Raw genomic sequence first — 17280 nt, forward strand, 5'->3', positions numbered from 1 at the left:
TATTTGAATCGGATGATTTCTTAGTTATATACAAACCTAAACATAGGATTCTTTTCTAAAACAAACGTAATTATTGTTTAACCCTTGACATTTCAAATCAGTACCAATTTTGAACGATGGTTATTCAAAAAATATGTTTGTGATCAATTTCATTATCAATATGAGATTGTGAGAATTTTTTTTTTCTATTTCATATTTCTTACACTATGTATACATTATGATGCATATCTCATGACATCTCTAGTCCCAAGCAAGTAGTGCCACAAGTATGTGTTTATGATCTTTTCATTGTTATCACCATGATAAAGAGTGAGACCCTCAAAACAATGCCTAAAAGGAATTGATGGTGAATTCGTTTACAAATTCCATATTATAACTCATGAATTTACGACACATAGCAATGTTCAAAATCTTACAATTATTCTTATTGCGAAAGCTTAATGAAATTGGTTGATTCTAGACCATTTTACCAAAATAGGCTTAGTTTTTCTTTTAACAATTGTCAGATATTTGTATGAACATTTGTTTCTAACTTGTCACTTAAAAATAAATTTCTAGTCAATCATTACTTGAATTTGATTAAATTGATCATTCAAGTGCTTTCTTTTTGTATCACTACACTTATTTTGTGGTGCAAATACAATTGAAAATGGTCCTATCAATTTTCGTTTAATAAAAGAAACCCTTCCTCACTTGTTAACAAGTTGATGATGGTAATTCAACAGGAAACCACTAAAGTACTTCTTAGTCTCTCTTGATTTAGAAGGAAGATAAGCTTTTCTCGAGATCATATTGCTTTCATATTAAACGTATTTTGATATCGCAAGATTTCCAAAAATATTTTACTTGATTATATATTATTCTTTGGCATACATTTGCACAAGAATGCTCGATGCTTTGAGTAAAATCAACTTATGCCAAGTATTAAACCATTTTCGCACACAATTTAAGAAAATAAAATTTCACTACTCGAGTGCACTAAAGGATGGCATAGGGAATCAGGGACAAATTATCAAGGACACAACCTAATGGTCAATGCCTCTTTGGGTAAGCATGATTTTTGATTGTTAACTAAAACTAAAATACCAGTGCAAATTATCTTTTACCTATCAAGTTAACCAAAATAAGCTCTTCAATAAACCCTAACTTTTTACTTAAGTAATTAAAAAATATTTTAGTTAAATTTAGTAAAGCTGAATTAAGATCTGTGTAAAATTCTCAGCAATATCTAATACTTCTCACAATCTCGGAAGTGTAAAGATACGAAATTGTAGTGTATAATAAAGGTAAAACCAAACATAGAACCAATTTATTACTTGTCCCATATCATCAGATTGTCAAAAAAAAAAGTACGGAGTTCAATAACTGATTAACTTGAATGATTAAACACCAACTAGATGATTAGACTAACCTTTGTTGAATTTGTTCAATAGTTGATCATAAACTAATAAAACAAATAGAGATGCATTCATGTATGACTATCAAGTATGAGATTTATTAATATTACTCGATATATTATGAATATAAAGAGGAAGCGAGTTTTCAAAGGAGAAAACATACATGAATAAAAATATTTTTAGATTTAAGTGAACATCTCAAAGTAAGAATCTTCTTTCTTATAAGATAATTAATAGTGTTGGTTAACTATAAATCAAGATACTCTTGTGTTTTCTATAGAGCTAATAGGAGTATAGCAAGATTCCTAGTCTTATATGTAATAGACATACTAATTCTTGAAATAAAGATCTATATAGATCATGGTTAGTTAAAAGATGAAGCAAAATTGCATTAATTGTCAAGGATCTTAAGAAGCTTAAGATAAAGGACTTTAAGAAAGTTATATTGTCAATACCACTTGACATGATGTTGAGCATCTCTCAAAATCCTTGCACAAAGTTTTGAACTAGATAATTTGATTGTATTCCATATGTTGTTGCAATTGGGTTACTCATATCTGTCATGATTATGCATGAAGGCCAAATATGTTATATGCTTAGGACATGTCGAATAAATACTAGTATAATCCAAGAATAAGTCATGGTATGATTTATAAGAAAATTCTAAAGTACTTGTGAGAACTACATGAATATTCTAAATCTACTTAAAATTTGAAAGAAAGTTATGTTTAAGTTGTAACAAATATGCTAAACTTTCAAATAGATTAAGATGATTCTCAATCACAATCGGGTGTGTCTTCATTATCAATGAAGATAAAGGTATATGTATAGTATTTGTAATGTTTATACGAATCAATTTTGTCAAATATACTTAACAAAGTTTCTTCATTAGTTGTAGCAAGAAAGTCATGTTGGAGCTATAGGATCTTGTTGACCTAAGTGATTATATTTGACTAAGATTTAGTATTTAGATATTGGGACAATATAAGCAACATATATTATAATGAGTTGATATATTTGGTATAGTCTTTCACTAAATAATTTTTGTGATATATATTATCATCTTTAATTGTTGAATAACTTTGGTTGTTCTAAACGCCCATAGTCGTTCTTAGTTATGGGAGAATTTGTGAGGTATGAATAATCAGAATGGATTGCTTGATTTTCATGGAGAAGAAAATAGTAGGAGCTACTACCAACTTCATATTTACTTGATTAGTGAACATGATTGGATCTGACCCGCATCAAAATCACTTTGTGGATCGTCGTCATAACTCATATTTGATAAAAGGTCGTATCTATGTATTCTTTGGTCTGAGAGGATGAAATAAATAATTTGGACATGAGTGTAGGAATTGTTGTGCTATGACATGGTTTAATGTTGTTCCATAAAAGGAAATTATATGGGCCATCGTTGGGTATTGTATGAACTACATGATAGGCATATGTAGTCAAGATTGCATTTGTTTCCTCTTATTCATTGAGAGTTAGACATACAAGGCCTTACAAAAAGTTGAACACTAAATGAGTGGAATTGTGATCCATATCTCATGCTCAACATGATGTATGAGAGAAAGGAATAAATAATACGGAACCTTTAGTAACAATTGTAGCTTTGAGCTCCTGGAAATGGTTGTTGATGAGACGAAACCATTTGTATGTTGTTATGGCAGTAGCTCGTTGTTGGACACCATCTACTGTCTATGAAAATCTATAATGAATCTTATATAAGTGGGAAATTATTGTATCTATATGCTCAAGAATCATTATTGAGTGATATTGCTAATAACATATGATTATATAGGGTCACACATTTATCAAGTCGTCACATTTTAAATATGATTATTAATATTTAACCAACTCTTGTGTTTAATTAGGAAATAATTATTGATTTTCTAAAGAGTAAAAATAGTTTTTATATCATATTGTATGATTTAATATGTCATGTACAAAGTTTTAGACACTATGGTTAATTTTATAATTTCTAGTTAGTTCTCTTTATTTGGTTTAAGAAACTAGACATTGATTTTTTTCTTATTTCGTACACCTTGGATGAGTTTTCTAAGAAGCATGAAAGTTTGCTTATCAACCTCCCTCCTTTACTCCCTATTCTTATTAAGGCTAGCTAATACCTTATTTTATTAAAAGTTTCCCTTTGCATGACCTATTTAAAGGAGAGAGTAATTCTTGCAATATTCACCATTTCTTCCTTTCCTCTCTCCATGTTCCTCTCTTGATTTCTTTTGAATATCAATGCAAGTCTTTGGTGTTTTTGTGTTTTCTCTCTCATTTCTATTTTTGTTAAGCACCTAAAGACTTAAGAAGCTCAAAATACAAGAAGAGAACTGGCATTCCAAGTGTCTTACTCTTGATGGTTGATACTTGTAGAGAAGATCATCATCTTTGTTCTTTCTGTCTTCATCAACACCCCAAAATGAAGCGGGTTCAAAGTCTCCAAAGGTTGTGATCCTAAAACACCCTATGATTGTTGTAATGTCATTCTAACCTATATAAAAGGATCCTTTGGTGGTTTTTTTACAAATAATATTGAAAATAATGTTGTTATTTTAAAAGCTTCTGTTGCGGTTTTCATGAAAAAAAACTCTCTTATATTTTGTATCAAACCTATTAGTAAATGGCCAAATGCTGATCAATTTCTTCGATACCTTAAAAAAAATTGAAGAGTTAAAAGTGATATTTGCGAAGAAGTTCACTGTTGAAGATAGATCTTTGGATAAAAGGTATAATTCACCCTATCCTAAAAGCAATCCAACTCCTCTTCCTTACAAATCTCCATTGCAACTCCTCCAAATAAAATGTATCCTACTCTATTGCAGTCACCCAAGGAAACCTCAACTCCTATTGAAACTATAGATGTCTATATGTGAGATAACAAGTCCACTAACAATCCAGTTACAAGGCAGAGAAAAGTTGACTGGAGATCTACTAAGTTTTCTAAAGACATATGGGAGGCTTGTATTTTTGATGCTACAATTAATGAATCTTTGATTCAATCATGTGTGAATTTTCTCACAAGACTAGTCAACGGATACTATATCCCACATTTTTCCTACACTATGGTACAAACCGATATGTAATGGGATATTCCTTTATCCACTAATTATTGTTTATGTCAACTCTTAAAATACTTTGATACTCAAATTCTAGTCGACCATAGACTGCCAATGGATTTTGAGAGATTGAACCAATTCCACAACAATAATGGGAAGAAAATTGAAGACATGTGGTTAAATGACGCACCCAAAGCATTTAAGCCTTACAGGCTTAGGTAATTAAAGAACATAATATTTTTCAAGTATAGTCTTGTCAAACATAGCGAAGAATACTTTAAAACCAAAGCAGAGTAGGTGTCGATGAATCCTGATGAAAGCCTTTTAATTGCAAGAGTGTTAAACTTCAAGATTGAAAAACATCAAAAGATGAAACCCACATATGAGAGAGACTACAACTTTCTTAAGTCTCTAGTATGTGACGTTGCAACTATAGACATTGAGATCCATCTGATTATCGCTGCTCAATTAAATCTTCATCAATTCAACTATCCGAAAATGATCACTGAAGGCATTTAGGAAGTAAACTACGAAGCTAAAAACACCCCTGTTCTTGACATCATTTTCAAAACATCCAAAGATACCAACAATAAGTTCCTCCATGAAAGAGTATTTCATTAATGGAATAAAAAATAGTTAGAATATATCCTCAAGCTCACTAATAAATCAAAATTCACTACCGATAAATTGAAGTTTGAAATCGAAAGAAGAATCAAATGGGTGTTCATTGTAAGGAAATTATGGTGGCTCCTTATCATGTTTCACAAATTGACAACTAAAGAAGATGGTTATGAGGACACTTAGGGGAAATTATTGGTACTTGAAAGTGACCCTCAGTAGCTAAGTGGTTTATTGTTGATGCGAAGACTTGGTTGGATGAAGGAGGCTTTGCGAATAGTTGTTTCTATTTTCCTTTTTTGAAACTGAAGAGTCAGATTAATAATCACCTTTTGCTGAAAAAGAATGTTTAGTGGGGTTTGTCAGATCTAGGCATGGGATGCCTGGCCACATATTCTTATCCTAATTTTGTACTGATCAGTTTATGAAATGTACCTTTCATTTCTATAAATAGATGGTCTTTTTACTGAATAGAAGTGTGCCTGATCTTACTTCCCTTGTCATTTTCTCATATTGAATTACAAGTCTCCTTATCCCCATTATCTTATACTTCATTGTAAATCACTTACTATGTTCTTTTTGAATGCAACCCATGTTACAAATCAACAAGTATCCTTAAACATGCTTATATTTTTTAATGTATTTTCCTATTATGTTTCCTCTATAATTATGTGATTTTATTATTGTTGGGCTATATAAAAATCCATGAAATTATCTTAATATTTCTCACATGTGATCTCTTAGGCATGAGTTCTTCTCTCAACACAAGACAGTAGTAGGAGTATGACACCTCCTCCTATAAAGCATCTCTCATGGTACCATATTGATATTGGTTTGATAAGTGTTATTATAAACAAAATTCACCAAAGACAAATACGTAACATAACACCTGCTATACTCAATAACACAAGCATGCAATTTATCCCTGAGAGTTTATATGGTCCTCTTGCTCTGCCCATCGGTATGAGGTTGATAGGTTATGCTCAAACACACCCTAGTAGCCAACTCATCTGGAAGTTTATGCCAAAATCTCAAAGAAACCGACTATTCAGATTTGTAATGATTGACAATGGTATGCCATGCCTAGTGATAATCTCCTTAACATATAATTTCTCTAAACTTCTCGCTCTATTTTAATGCCTAAAAGTAGGCACTTTTTGACAACTGATCAACTATCACCCATATCACATCACTACCCCATGAGATATTTGGTAATTTTATGACAAAAATCCATCATGATCATATCCCATTTCTACTAGTGGATCTTTGGCTATTGTAATTATCTATAAAGGTGTTCGTGATTAGCCATTACTTGAGCGCAAGTCAGACACTTCACCATATATTTTGAAATCTCATCTTTATATTCTACCATGAATAACTGACTTTTAGGTCTCGATACATTGTGTTCGTGCCTAGATGGGTTGAACACTTTGCTATGTGTGTGTCTCACACGAATATGTCATGAATGTTGGGATTTAATTCAAAAACTTAGTTTCAACAATGTAATATTTAGAAACGGAAGACTTTAAAATTATAATAAACACAAACCAAGTTTATACCCACCAAGGATCTTCTAGCAAATTTTGGAAAGAAGACAAGCACCAAAGAGGAAGAAGTATTTAACAACCTTTGTAGAATTTTAATCCTCAATGGGAGGATTGGAAGTTGATAGAGAATGTGGAACCTTTGAGACACCAACAAGTTGTCAACTGGATTTACGATGCTAGTGTTTTAAGAAAACCCTTTACCTCTTAAGCTTGAAGTTCATAACCAAGTATGAAGTTCAAAAGAGTATATAACAACATGTAATATCTTCACGAGGATGAACAAAATGGAGAGAGTATGCATACTCTCTCCAACTCACTATTTTGTGTCCAAAAGAAGAGGAAGAATGAAAGTATCATGAAGCTGGTATTTATAGCATGAACAAAAAGTCCATAAGTCCTTAACCCTTTAGCACTTTTGACAAACATGTCTCCCATACTTGTAATACTAGCTGTGATTTCATTTCTTTTTATTAAACAATAATGAAAGCCATGATTTTATTTAAATAATCAAAAGGCATGTATTCTTTTTTTTAATACTTTAATCCTATACTTCTAAAGTATGTTCCCTATATTAAAATAAGCTACAAACCATACCTCTCTTTCTTTTTCCTCAATTTTGAAATTAAGAAGTCAAAAGAGGACAAAAACTTTATATTTTATAAACCAAGTTTATAAAATATAAACTTTAATTTTTTGGTAAAAGACAAAGAATTTATCTAGTCCAAAATGTTATGTATAACTTATACATTCATACCATATGAATTATGTAATGCTACTTGGTAATGAAAATTATTATTTCCTAGAAATAAATAATTTCCAATTCAATTATAAGAGTTTACTAGATATTTATTAAAATCAATTTCTAATAAATAATCAATTATATCAAGTTGTTGTTAGTGTGACCCATTAGTATCATATGCTAATTCACAATATCACTTTGATTAGATTCTTAAGCATATTAGATCTTTTAACAAACACCCCACACCATAAGGATCCATAGATGCCCTAATAGGTCCCAAGTCCCTGACTTTCCTCTACGAAACAAGCCTATTACTTAACATATAAGAAGTGATAGAAGTTAAAGAATGGGAATGAGAGTGAGTATCTTGTAGGAGTCCAATAGGAGATTGAGTTGTTGTAAGTCCATTACTATTGTTATTAGAGTAAATCATTGGATTGTAAATCTTTAGTCGATAAATGAATCTTCGAAAACTATGCATGAATGTCTGGTGTATTTCTATGTCTTGACTATTGTGTGTATTATTATTATTAAGCATTACTCATTAAGCTTTTTATAGCTTATCCTTTTTATGATATGTGTTTTGACTAATATAAACCCAAAAACTAGCTAGCCTCTCAACACTCTCGAAACCCTGCCGACGCGACTCGTCTATCTTCCCACATGGAGCGTCTGCTACTATCTCATTCTAATTTCTTTGTTCAATTTATTTTTTCGGATCTGGAGGTGGCACGGTTACTGATTTGCTTCTTCGATGCGATTTGGTAGAGGAGTTATGATTTGGGCTCACTACCATAAAGAAGGCAAGGAATTCATCAAAGGCTCAAAAGGTTTTTTTTTTATCTTGTCTTATATTTTAGTTACATTAGTTTGTTGACCAAGTATCCTATCTGGTTCATGAAATTGACTTTAATATATGCTTCTTCTATGCCTTTGTGATCTGATTATTTGTTTATTTGTATCCCATAACCGAATAGTAAGTAATTTCAAAGCTTTCTATTAAAATATTTAAACTCCTTATTTATAATTTCAAGCCACAATAGAGAAAAAAATGCTACAAATAAAGAACATGAAACACCGCCTTTAAAAATAACCACTTAGCTTAGAATATTAATTTTCTAATGACAAAAATTGAAAACCGTCCAAAACCTGTTGTGTTGCAATGAAAGACAATTCCTTTTCTTTAATCACCAACATATTCTAGCTGTTATTCAATATATAACAAAGTTTCCCTTATATCCTATTAAACCACCATTATAATTTATGTGACCATAAAAGACTATTTATTCCATAATTTAACTGCATTTATCTATTATGGACAGATTACTTAGTTCTTGGGCCAAAAAAGTAAACAACAAAAGTGTAATTTTGAAGATGGACTTCGATAAAGCTTTTTATTCATTGAGTAGGGAGTTCTTAGCATCAATAATGTAACAAATGGTGTTTGGATGGAAATAGAGGAGATGGATCAAGGGATGTATTGATTCTTGTAAAGCCTTTGTTTTGGTTAATGTTGCTCCCGATAAGGAATTCAACATTAAAAGGGGTGTTAGACAAGGTGATGCACTTGTATATTTTCTCTTCATAATCGCCATGGAAGGTATTCATATTTCTGCGGAAGAAGCGTGTGACTTGCATCGTTTTCTATGGCTTGCTCTACCTTATAATGGTATGAATATTTTGCACCTTATGTATACATATCGTTTTCTATGGCTTGCTCTACCTTATAATGGTATGAATATTTTGCACCTTATGTATACAGATGACATGAAATTTATTGGAGAATGGTCGGAGATCATCTTTATCAATCTTAATAGATTTCTTCATTGTTTTTTTCTTGCTTGGATAATCAAGTGGTTGATAGACGTGCTAGTATCTTGAACTGTGAGCCCACTTCCTTTTTGTTTACTTATCTTGAGCTCCCCGTGGGGCTAATATGAAACTCTCTAAGCACTAGAGTCCCATCATAGACGTGTTTCAGAATACACATTCGACGTGGAAAGAAAAATGTGTCTCCTTTGGTAGTCTAGTTAACTTATTAAATTTGGTCTTCAACAACCTTAATTTATATCTTTTGTCTCTTTTTTAGATCCCCCAAAAAAGTTATTAATGTGTTAGATGACATTAGGAGATAGTTTCTATGGTGTGGTGATGAAGACAAGAGGAAAATAAATTGGGTGGCCTGGGAGGTGATTATTAAACCAAATCAGATGGGAGGTCTTGGAGTTAGGTGCCTTGATTCGACTAACTTGATGCTTCTTACCGAGTGGTGGCGGTGATTGAAAAATGGGTATGATTTTTTTTGTTTTCTCAGGCAATTTATTATATTATTCTTATTAATGGTAGATCAACAACCAAGAAGTCTATTAAAGGTTTTTGGATTAGTATTTCTCAAATCAATTGTGATTTTGAAAATAGAGGTACCCAGTTTGATAATATTTTTAAAACGATGGTTGGAAAAGGAGACAAAACACTCTTTTTGAAGGATAGTTGGTGTGGTGATATGGTTTAAAAGATGCTCATCCTAACCTTTATGCAATTGAGAAAAAGAAAGATTGTCTTTTGAAAGAGAGAGTCAATATTGTGAATGAGCGGATTTCGTCTTTTTTTTTTTTGGGCAAGCTGGTGGGAGGGAAACACATCTATTTTCAGCTTTATCGGATCAAATTATTATTTTCAGGTTTGATAATGGTTGTGGTAGGTGGATTTGGGGAAGCGACGGTGGATATGTGTTTTCAGTAAAAGCTTTAAAAGAAGTGGTGAAAATTTAGTCCACTAATAGGACATTGGATTCTTTTAATCGAGTAAAATAGGTCCCTCTAAAAATCAACTGTTTTGCTTGAAAATTGATTAAAAACATAGTTTCTACTTTCTTGGGATTAGTTGTGTCAAATTAATGTTTTATTTACCTTATGTCCTTTTTGAAAACAAACTAATGAGTGCATTGATCATGTTTTTTTTCTTGTTCTTCGTTCGCTGCAGTTCTATGGAGTTGGTCAGGTTGGTCGGTGAACTGAATCTACATTTCTTATAAGGTTGCCAAATTATGTGATGGCTTACTTGTAGTTTGACTCGAGCTCCTGCTTGTAGTGTTGTCGTTTTTTTTTTTTTTTTTTTTTTTTTGAACCGGTAAATATAAATATTCTAATATACTCCTAAATTAACACCTAATTCCACCTATATCCACGACGGGACTTCAACCCTTGATCTCAAAGAGGGAGTACACCACCTGATACCGCTGGACTAGAAGCCCTTTGGTTGTAGTGTTGTGGTTTGTTTGCTTTTCTATTTTTATCATGTGCTGGCTGTTTTAAAACAACTAAATAAATAAATAATAGTTTAAGTCATGCTCATGTTACGAAATAAATAATTTTATTTTAGAATAAACATACATTAGCTATAATAAATATATTATTATCCATATTCAACCTAAATAATGAAAAATGAAATTGAAGTCGAAGTGACGAATCCTCCTCGGTACTCGAATTCCATTATTAGAACGACACAATAATCTTTAGGCAAATCATATGACAACAACTAAACTCCATAAACATTGGATAATGGTCGATAACAAACCCACTTCTTACTTTCCACTAATAAAGAATTTCACCAAATTAACAACATTCTTTTGTCTCTTAATTATCTCCTCTTTACTCTATACACATCAACAATGCTTATACTATCATAAAAAAACATAATGACATTGCAACTTTAAAAATGCATATATCATATCTATATAAACTATCGCTGTACCAAATATACAGATTTTACATTTCATAAAATATATATATATATATATATATATATATATATATATATATATATATATATATATATATATATATATATATATATATATATATATATCTTAGGAAATATGTGGTTATTATGTACCTAAGTTTATATATAGAACCTTCCAAACAATGTAGTTTTGATCTGTTTATATCCAAGCTAATTATGATATCTCTTTTATTATTCTTCATTAATTATGTGACTTACTAAATCAATCAAATTTATGTTCTTTTTTCTTCATTGTGTTTAACAACTTAAAGCATTAAAAGTCGTGACCATTTCATCAACCCTACTAAATTCTAAATGAAAACTAATAGAATAAAAGATAAAAGAAGAACATATCATAACTCAATCAAGCTTTTCACAAAATCATTGGATATATTTTTTCAATTGAAATACAAAACACTTGAGTTATATTCGTTAAAAATCATTGGTTTTTTTATTTTCTTTATAAACTCAATAATCATTTGCAATAAAATATATATAATTGATTTATTTATACCATAGTTGAACTTAATTCAATGCTATTCTATTAAAACAAAACTAAAATAAAATTAAATTGGATTTGTTTTGTTTAAAACTACGTCGTTTAAAAGGTTTTATACCTAAACTTAGGTACATAACAGCCACATACTCACTTTTCCCATATATATATATATATATATATATATATATATAAAAGAAATTTATAGCTAAAATAAGGTTTTTTCAGCTAAGCTACCCAATTGACAATTATAGAGTTTTTTCCTGTACACTTCAATTATAGATAAAAAAAAAAAAAAAAAAAAAAAAGGCTTTATCAAGTTGCGTGCCTCGTGGTTTTATGTCACTGCCACGACCATGAATATCCTCTCCACTATCCTTTATCAAACAATTTATATTCGTCTCTTAAAAAAGCACCATATCCGGTTCTAACATAAGCACCTTGGAAATCTATAGGTAACTAGAGACAAGGGTGCTAGGTCACTTAGAATTTACGATTGTAATTTTTTATTAAAATTAATTTATATTAAAAATAATCAAGTTAAACAAATTATTTAAAAATTTCATTAGACTTCAAAGAAAATTATAACAAACCTAAAAAACAACATGGAATTAAAAATTACAAAACATCTAAATTAAAATTACCAAACCAAGATATGTTATGTGAAGTCTCTATAAAGAATATGATGAGTCTCAACGTCATAAATTTTATGTTTCGTGAAGTTTCTACGAAGAACATGATGAGTTTCAACGTCATGAATTATTGCTCTAATCGTCAATTGCTCCTCACTTCCAACCTCAAAAGCTTGTGTGGGTGGAACGATCTCGTTTTAATTATACTCAGATATTGAATTTCCTTTATTGTATTTAAGTGTAGTGTATTTAAGTATATACCAACATTTTTTAAGAATGTCAAACGCTCGTTTAACATCCTTCATCATTTTCTCTTGAGCTCTGTTAAATTTCAACCTTTTTGTGGCATCCCCAATTTTACAGCTAATTAAAAACTTTTTCTTTATGCTTATGTACAAGATAGTATTCTTTTATTGGAGTGCAATTTGCGCCAAAACATTATTTTAATCAAAGCAATTTTGAAAAAACGGTTTTCATTAATATATAAAAACTTGGGATATCATAACTGATATAAAACATAAGCATAAACTTGTCTTAATAGGCATACCAACCTCTTATTTTACTAACGGCCTACGTTTCCTCGATTCTCTCATCAGATCCAAACATCATTATCCAAATACCATCGTACTGCTACATGTGATACAAAGAAACTGAGTTGGTCAAGTCGTATGGCTTGGTGAGTACATAGGGTTCTCAATCCACAATAATATAATTAATTTGTTTAATTACATATTTCACATCAAACAATTGACCCAATTAACCATCCCCTTTTCTAATATATTCATCTCAAAGGACTTGTCCTAAGGATCATCGCATGTAATATCTAGACAATATTGCTTTAGGGATTCCGTAGCATTAAGGTAACCATGAGGGAAGTAGAGTACATTGCGTGCACATGTATTTCATCACCTACATGTTGTGGACATGCCAGTCTTCCACTGGACTATTTACAATAGTATATGGTCGTCATTTATACTCTATTACATGAATACGTCACACATTGCTAGAATGGTAAGAGACACACTATGTCTCTTACTTGTGGCTATATAACATAATACTATATATATGACCACTTCATATCATGAACTCCAGATAAGCAGTTTTCTTCTTCTTAATTTGCTTCATCTTTTGCTTCCTCAAAAGGTCATCTGGAATGCACATGCCTTTAGTTTTGCTGGAACATTCGACTTTGTAGCTAAGGTCACTTAGAGGAGATTGATAGTACATAAAATTAATCCTTAGTCTATTTGAAATTTTGCATGCTTCTGGTATTGCTAAGCATTCGAAATTTATGTGTGTTCGGGATTGTTTTGTAATCCGATGTTTTAAGACTAGGAAATTTTATGTTTGGAATATTTTGTCCTTATGTAATTTGTCTCATGTTCAGTAATGCATATAGGAGACAAAGGCAACCAAAAAAAGTGTCAGGTGGTTAATCTGGAGTAAGCTTTCAGTACAATTATGTCCTGTTATGATTGGTCCTATGTTATTATAAATAGGACCATCCCCCATGTAATTCTAGGTCCAGATTTCACCCTTAGAATACCACATCAATAATCATTCAGTCAATCATTGTCTAACATTCTCCTTGTTCGTGTTCTTTGTTCACACATTAACTACTTATTTTATTATTATGAATACTTTGTTGAGTTATGATCTTCAAGGCTTGACTTGTTTATCCAGAATTGACTGGAATCATTATCAATAACAATTGTAATGGTTATCTTAAGGTTTGAGTTTTCAAACCTTGTCTTCCTATTCTTGATCTTACAAGAAAAGAAACATACTTTATCCAAGATGTTTAGTCATTTTGCGGATTGATGACCTCTTTCATCATATGCAGGGTGCATCTTGCTTCTCCAAGATAGATCTGAGGTCTGGGTATCATTAGGTTAGAGTGAGAGAGGAGGACATGGAGAAGACCATGTCTCAGACTCGTTATTGGCATTACGAGTTCATGGTGATGCCAATTGGGCTCACCAATGCGCTTGTTGTGTTTATGGATTTGATGAATAAGGTATTCAAGTTGATGCTCGATTGATCCATCATTGTATTTATTGATAATATCTTGCTGTATTCTAAGACTGGACAGCAGCATGAGGAGCATCTTCGCAAGCTTCTGTGGTTTTTGAGGCGAGAACAACTTTATTCTAAGTTCTCGAAGTGTGAGTTTTGGTTCTGAGAGGTCCAGTTCCTAGGGAACCTCGTTAACTACGATTGGATTTTGTTCGATCTGGCCAAGACCGAGGCTATGATGTACTGGGAGGTTCCGAAATCCCTTTTGATATTAGGAGTTTCTTGGGTTTAGCAGGGTACTATCGGAGGTTCATTAAAGATTTCTCCAAGATTGCATTACCCCTCACTCATTTGATGAGGAACGGGGTAGATTTCCGATGGGGCCTAGACTAGCAATCAGAATTTGAGACTCTTCGGCAGAGGTTATGTGAGGCATCGATATTAACCCTCCCCGACGGATTTGAGGATTTTGTGGAATTCTATGATTCATCCATCACCGGTTTGGGGGTAATCCTCATGCAAAGAGGACAGGTGATTTCTTGTAACAACCCGAAATTGTTCGTCGCCAAAACCCGTTCTACCCGGAAAGTCCCCGTTATCAGATTCGTTACGCTTTCTCTTTGGAGTTAATTATATAAACTTATATGTTTATTTTATTTTAATGAGTGTCTAAATCACTCAGGAACTCTCGTAATTAGCCCGAATATAATTATTTCATAAGTTTTAAAAATGTTCCCGCCGGGTGACGGTAACTTAATCGGGTGCGACCAAAAGCCGCGTTTAACGTCAGTATCGGGTAGAGTTCCACCGCGTACAAGTTTTAAGACCTATATAAACGTGTTCTAGCATCCATTTGAAGCTTTTTCCTTCTCTCTCTACTCTCTCTCTAACCTCTCTCATAAATCCAAGTTTAAGGGTCCAAAACTCAAATTTAAGGCCTCAAATCCCTAAGGTACCTTCCTAGCCTTAATCTATAGCATATTTGGCTTCCAAATTCGACATTTAATCATGAAATGGGACAACATATATGAGTTTACGGCCCAGGAGGATGCCTAGGCCGTAAACACCAATTTGAAGGGTTTTAAGCCCTTAAACTCCTTCCTAAACTCATTTGGACTTTAGATAGGGCTAAGGGACTTCAAGATATGAGCTTAGAACATTTAAAACATGAATTTTGAAGGCTTTGAAGGAGTTTACGGCCAAGGCACAAGCATGGGCCGTAAACTCATATTTAAGGGGTTTTCTTGACCTTAAACCCTTCCAAACCACTTATATGTCTTAGTTATGAATTATAGAACATTGATAATTGCATTTGGACACTTGAAACATCATTTTTGGGGGACTTACATGAGTTTACGGCCAAGGCTTGTGCTTGGGCCGTAAACTCCATGAAAAATGGTGTAAATCCAATTCTAGGGTGTTTGAAAGCCATCCAACACCACCAAAAGCCTTGGAATAAATCAAAGGACCAACCAAAAATAGTTTTAAGGCTTTACAAACATCAAAACCCCAAATTTGAGAGTTTACAGCCATAGAACATGTCTCATGGCCGTAAACTCATAAAAGGGTGTCAAATGGTGCCCTAAACTCATTTCTAGGCTTGTGGGAATTTTTAGAATCACACGTGATTGATTTTAACACCTTAAAAACAGTAAATCTTGGAGATTTGAGAGTTTACGGCCAAAGACCCCATGCCTAGGCCGTAAACTCCCTTATGTATTGTAAATGATGTTTTTAATTCAATCCAAGCCTAAAGAAAAATTAATCCAAGCATTTCCAAGTGTCCATATCCATTTATGACCCAAATTTGCACCATAAACCACCCTACCATGAGTTTACGGCCGTAAACTCATGGGGAATGGGTGTTTTGGACCAAAAAATCTTGTATAAGTTTATTCATGGGGAGTAAACTCATGTCCCAAGTCCCTCGCATCATTCATGTCCCTAAACGCCACCCGGGTCCCTCCAAACATTCGTATCGGAGTGTTTTCGCGACTTGAAGAAATTGTCCCTATCCAACAATCAATCTAAGTCCTAATTAGGTACAAATGTGCATCTTTACATCATAATTAGGAACCTCGTGTGTTTACAAGTTCTGGATCAACTCTTAGCATCCAAACCGTCTCATATCTCGTCTGGTGAGTTCATACCCCTACGGCTTTTTCACTGTTTTCAATGTTTTCAAGGGGGGGGGGGGGAATACAAGCAAACTATAACTGTTTTCAAATCATAACAATGATATGTTTCAAATTATATCTGACAACCTTATAAACTCTTTTACTCCTTATGTATTATGCTGAGCATAAGGAATGACTTATCAATTACAACTAAAAGAATTTTAGTTAAGGAAACAATCAAACTAATCAAATTATTACGGGAATAATTTGGGGGTCTTTACTATTCTTTCTATCATATGTTGATATCTATATAAGTTATTAGATAAACTATATCTGATTCAGTTTATCTCCGTATCATTTGAATGTATTGTTAGATAATTTCATTGTATGTATCTATATTTTACTGTACTATGCTCCGTAATCTTCTGTATGCCGATATCTTATGAGAACCCTGTGAATAGTTTAGTACTGGTTTGTGAGATAGTCACTACCCTTTATGGATGATCAGTAAATCCTCCCCGGTAGTGTAACCAGAGTCTCCTGGAGGGAGAGCGCGGAATTTGTGAATAGATCTATTCGGGACTAACAATCCCACACCTTAACTGCTAGCTACAGTTAGGCGGGCACGCCTGGGGTGACAAATTGGATATCGTTTCGACATCTGACAAACGTCAAGGAGGTCACGTTGTCGTATTAGCATGGTTACCCGACTCACAACATGTATTAATATTAGCTTATTCACAGTTTGGGTTTAGAAACTATATCTCGTTCGGGATAGTGATCCCATGGTTTTGCATCTATATTTTATATCTAGTCCGGGATAGTGATCCCATGGTTTTGTTTCTAGATGTCTTTCGGGATAGTGAT

Source organism: Lactuca saligna, chromosome 6, assembly GCF_052625555.1.
Source record: "Lactuca saligna cultivar CGN05327 chromosome 6, ASM5262555v1, whole genome shotgun sequence".
Lineage (NCBI taxonomy): Eukaryota > Viridiplantae > Streptophyta > Magnoliopsida > Asterales > Asteraceae > Lactuca > Lactuca saligna.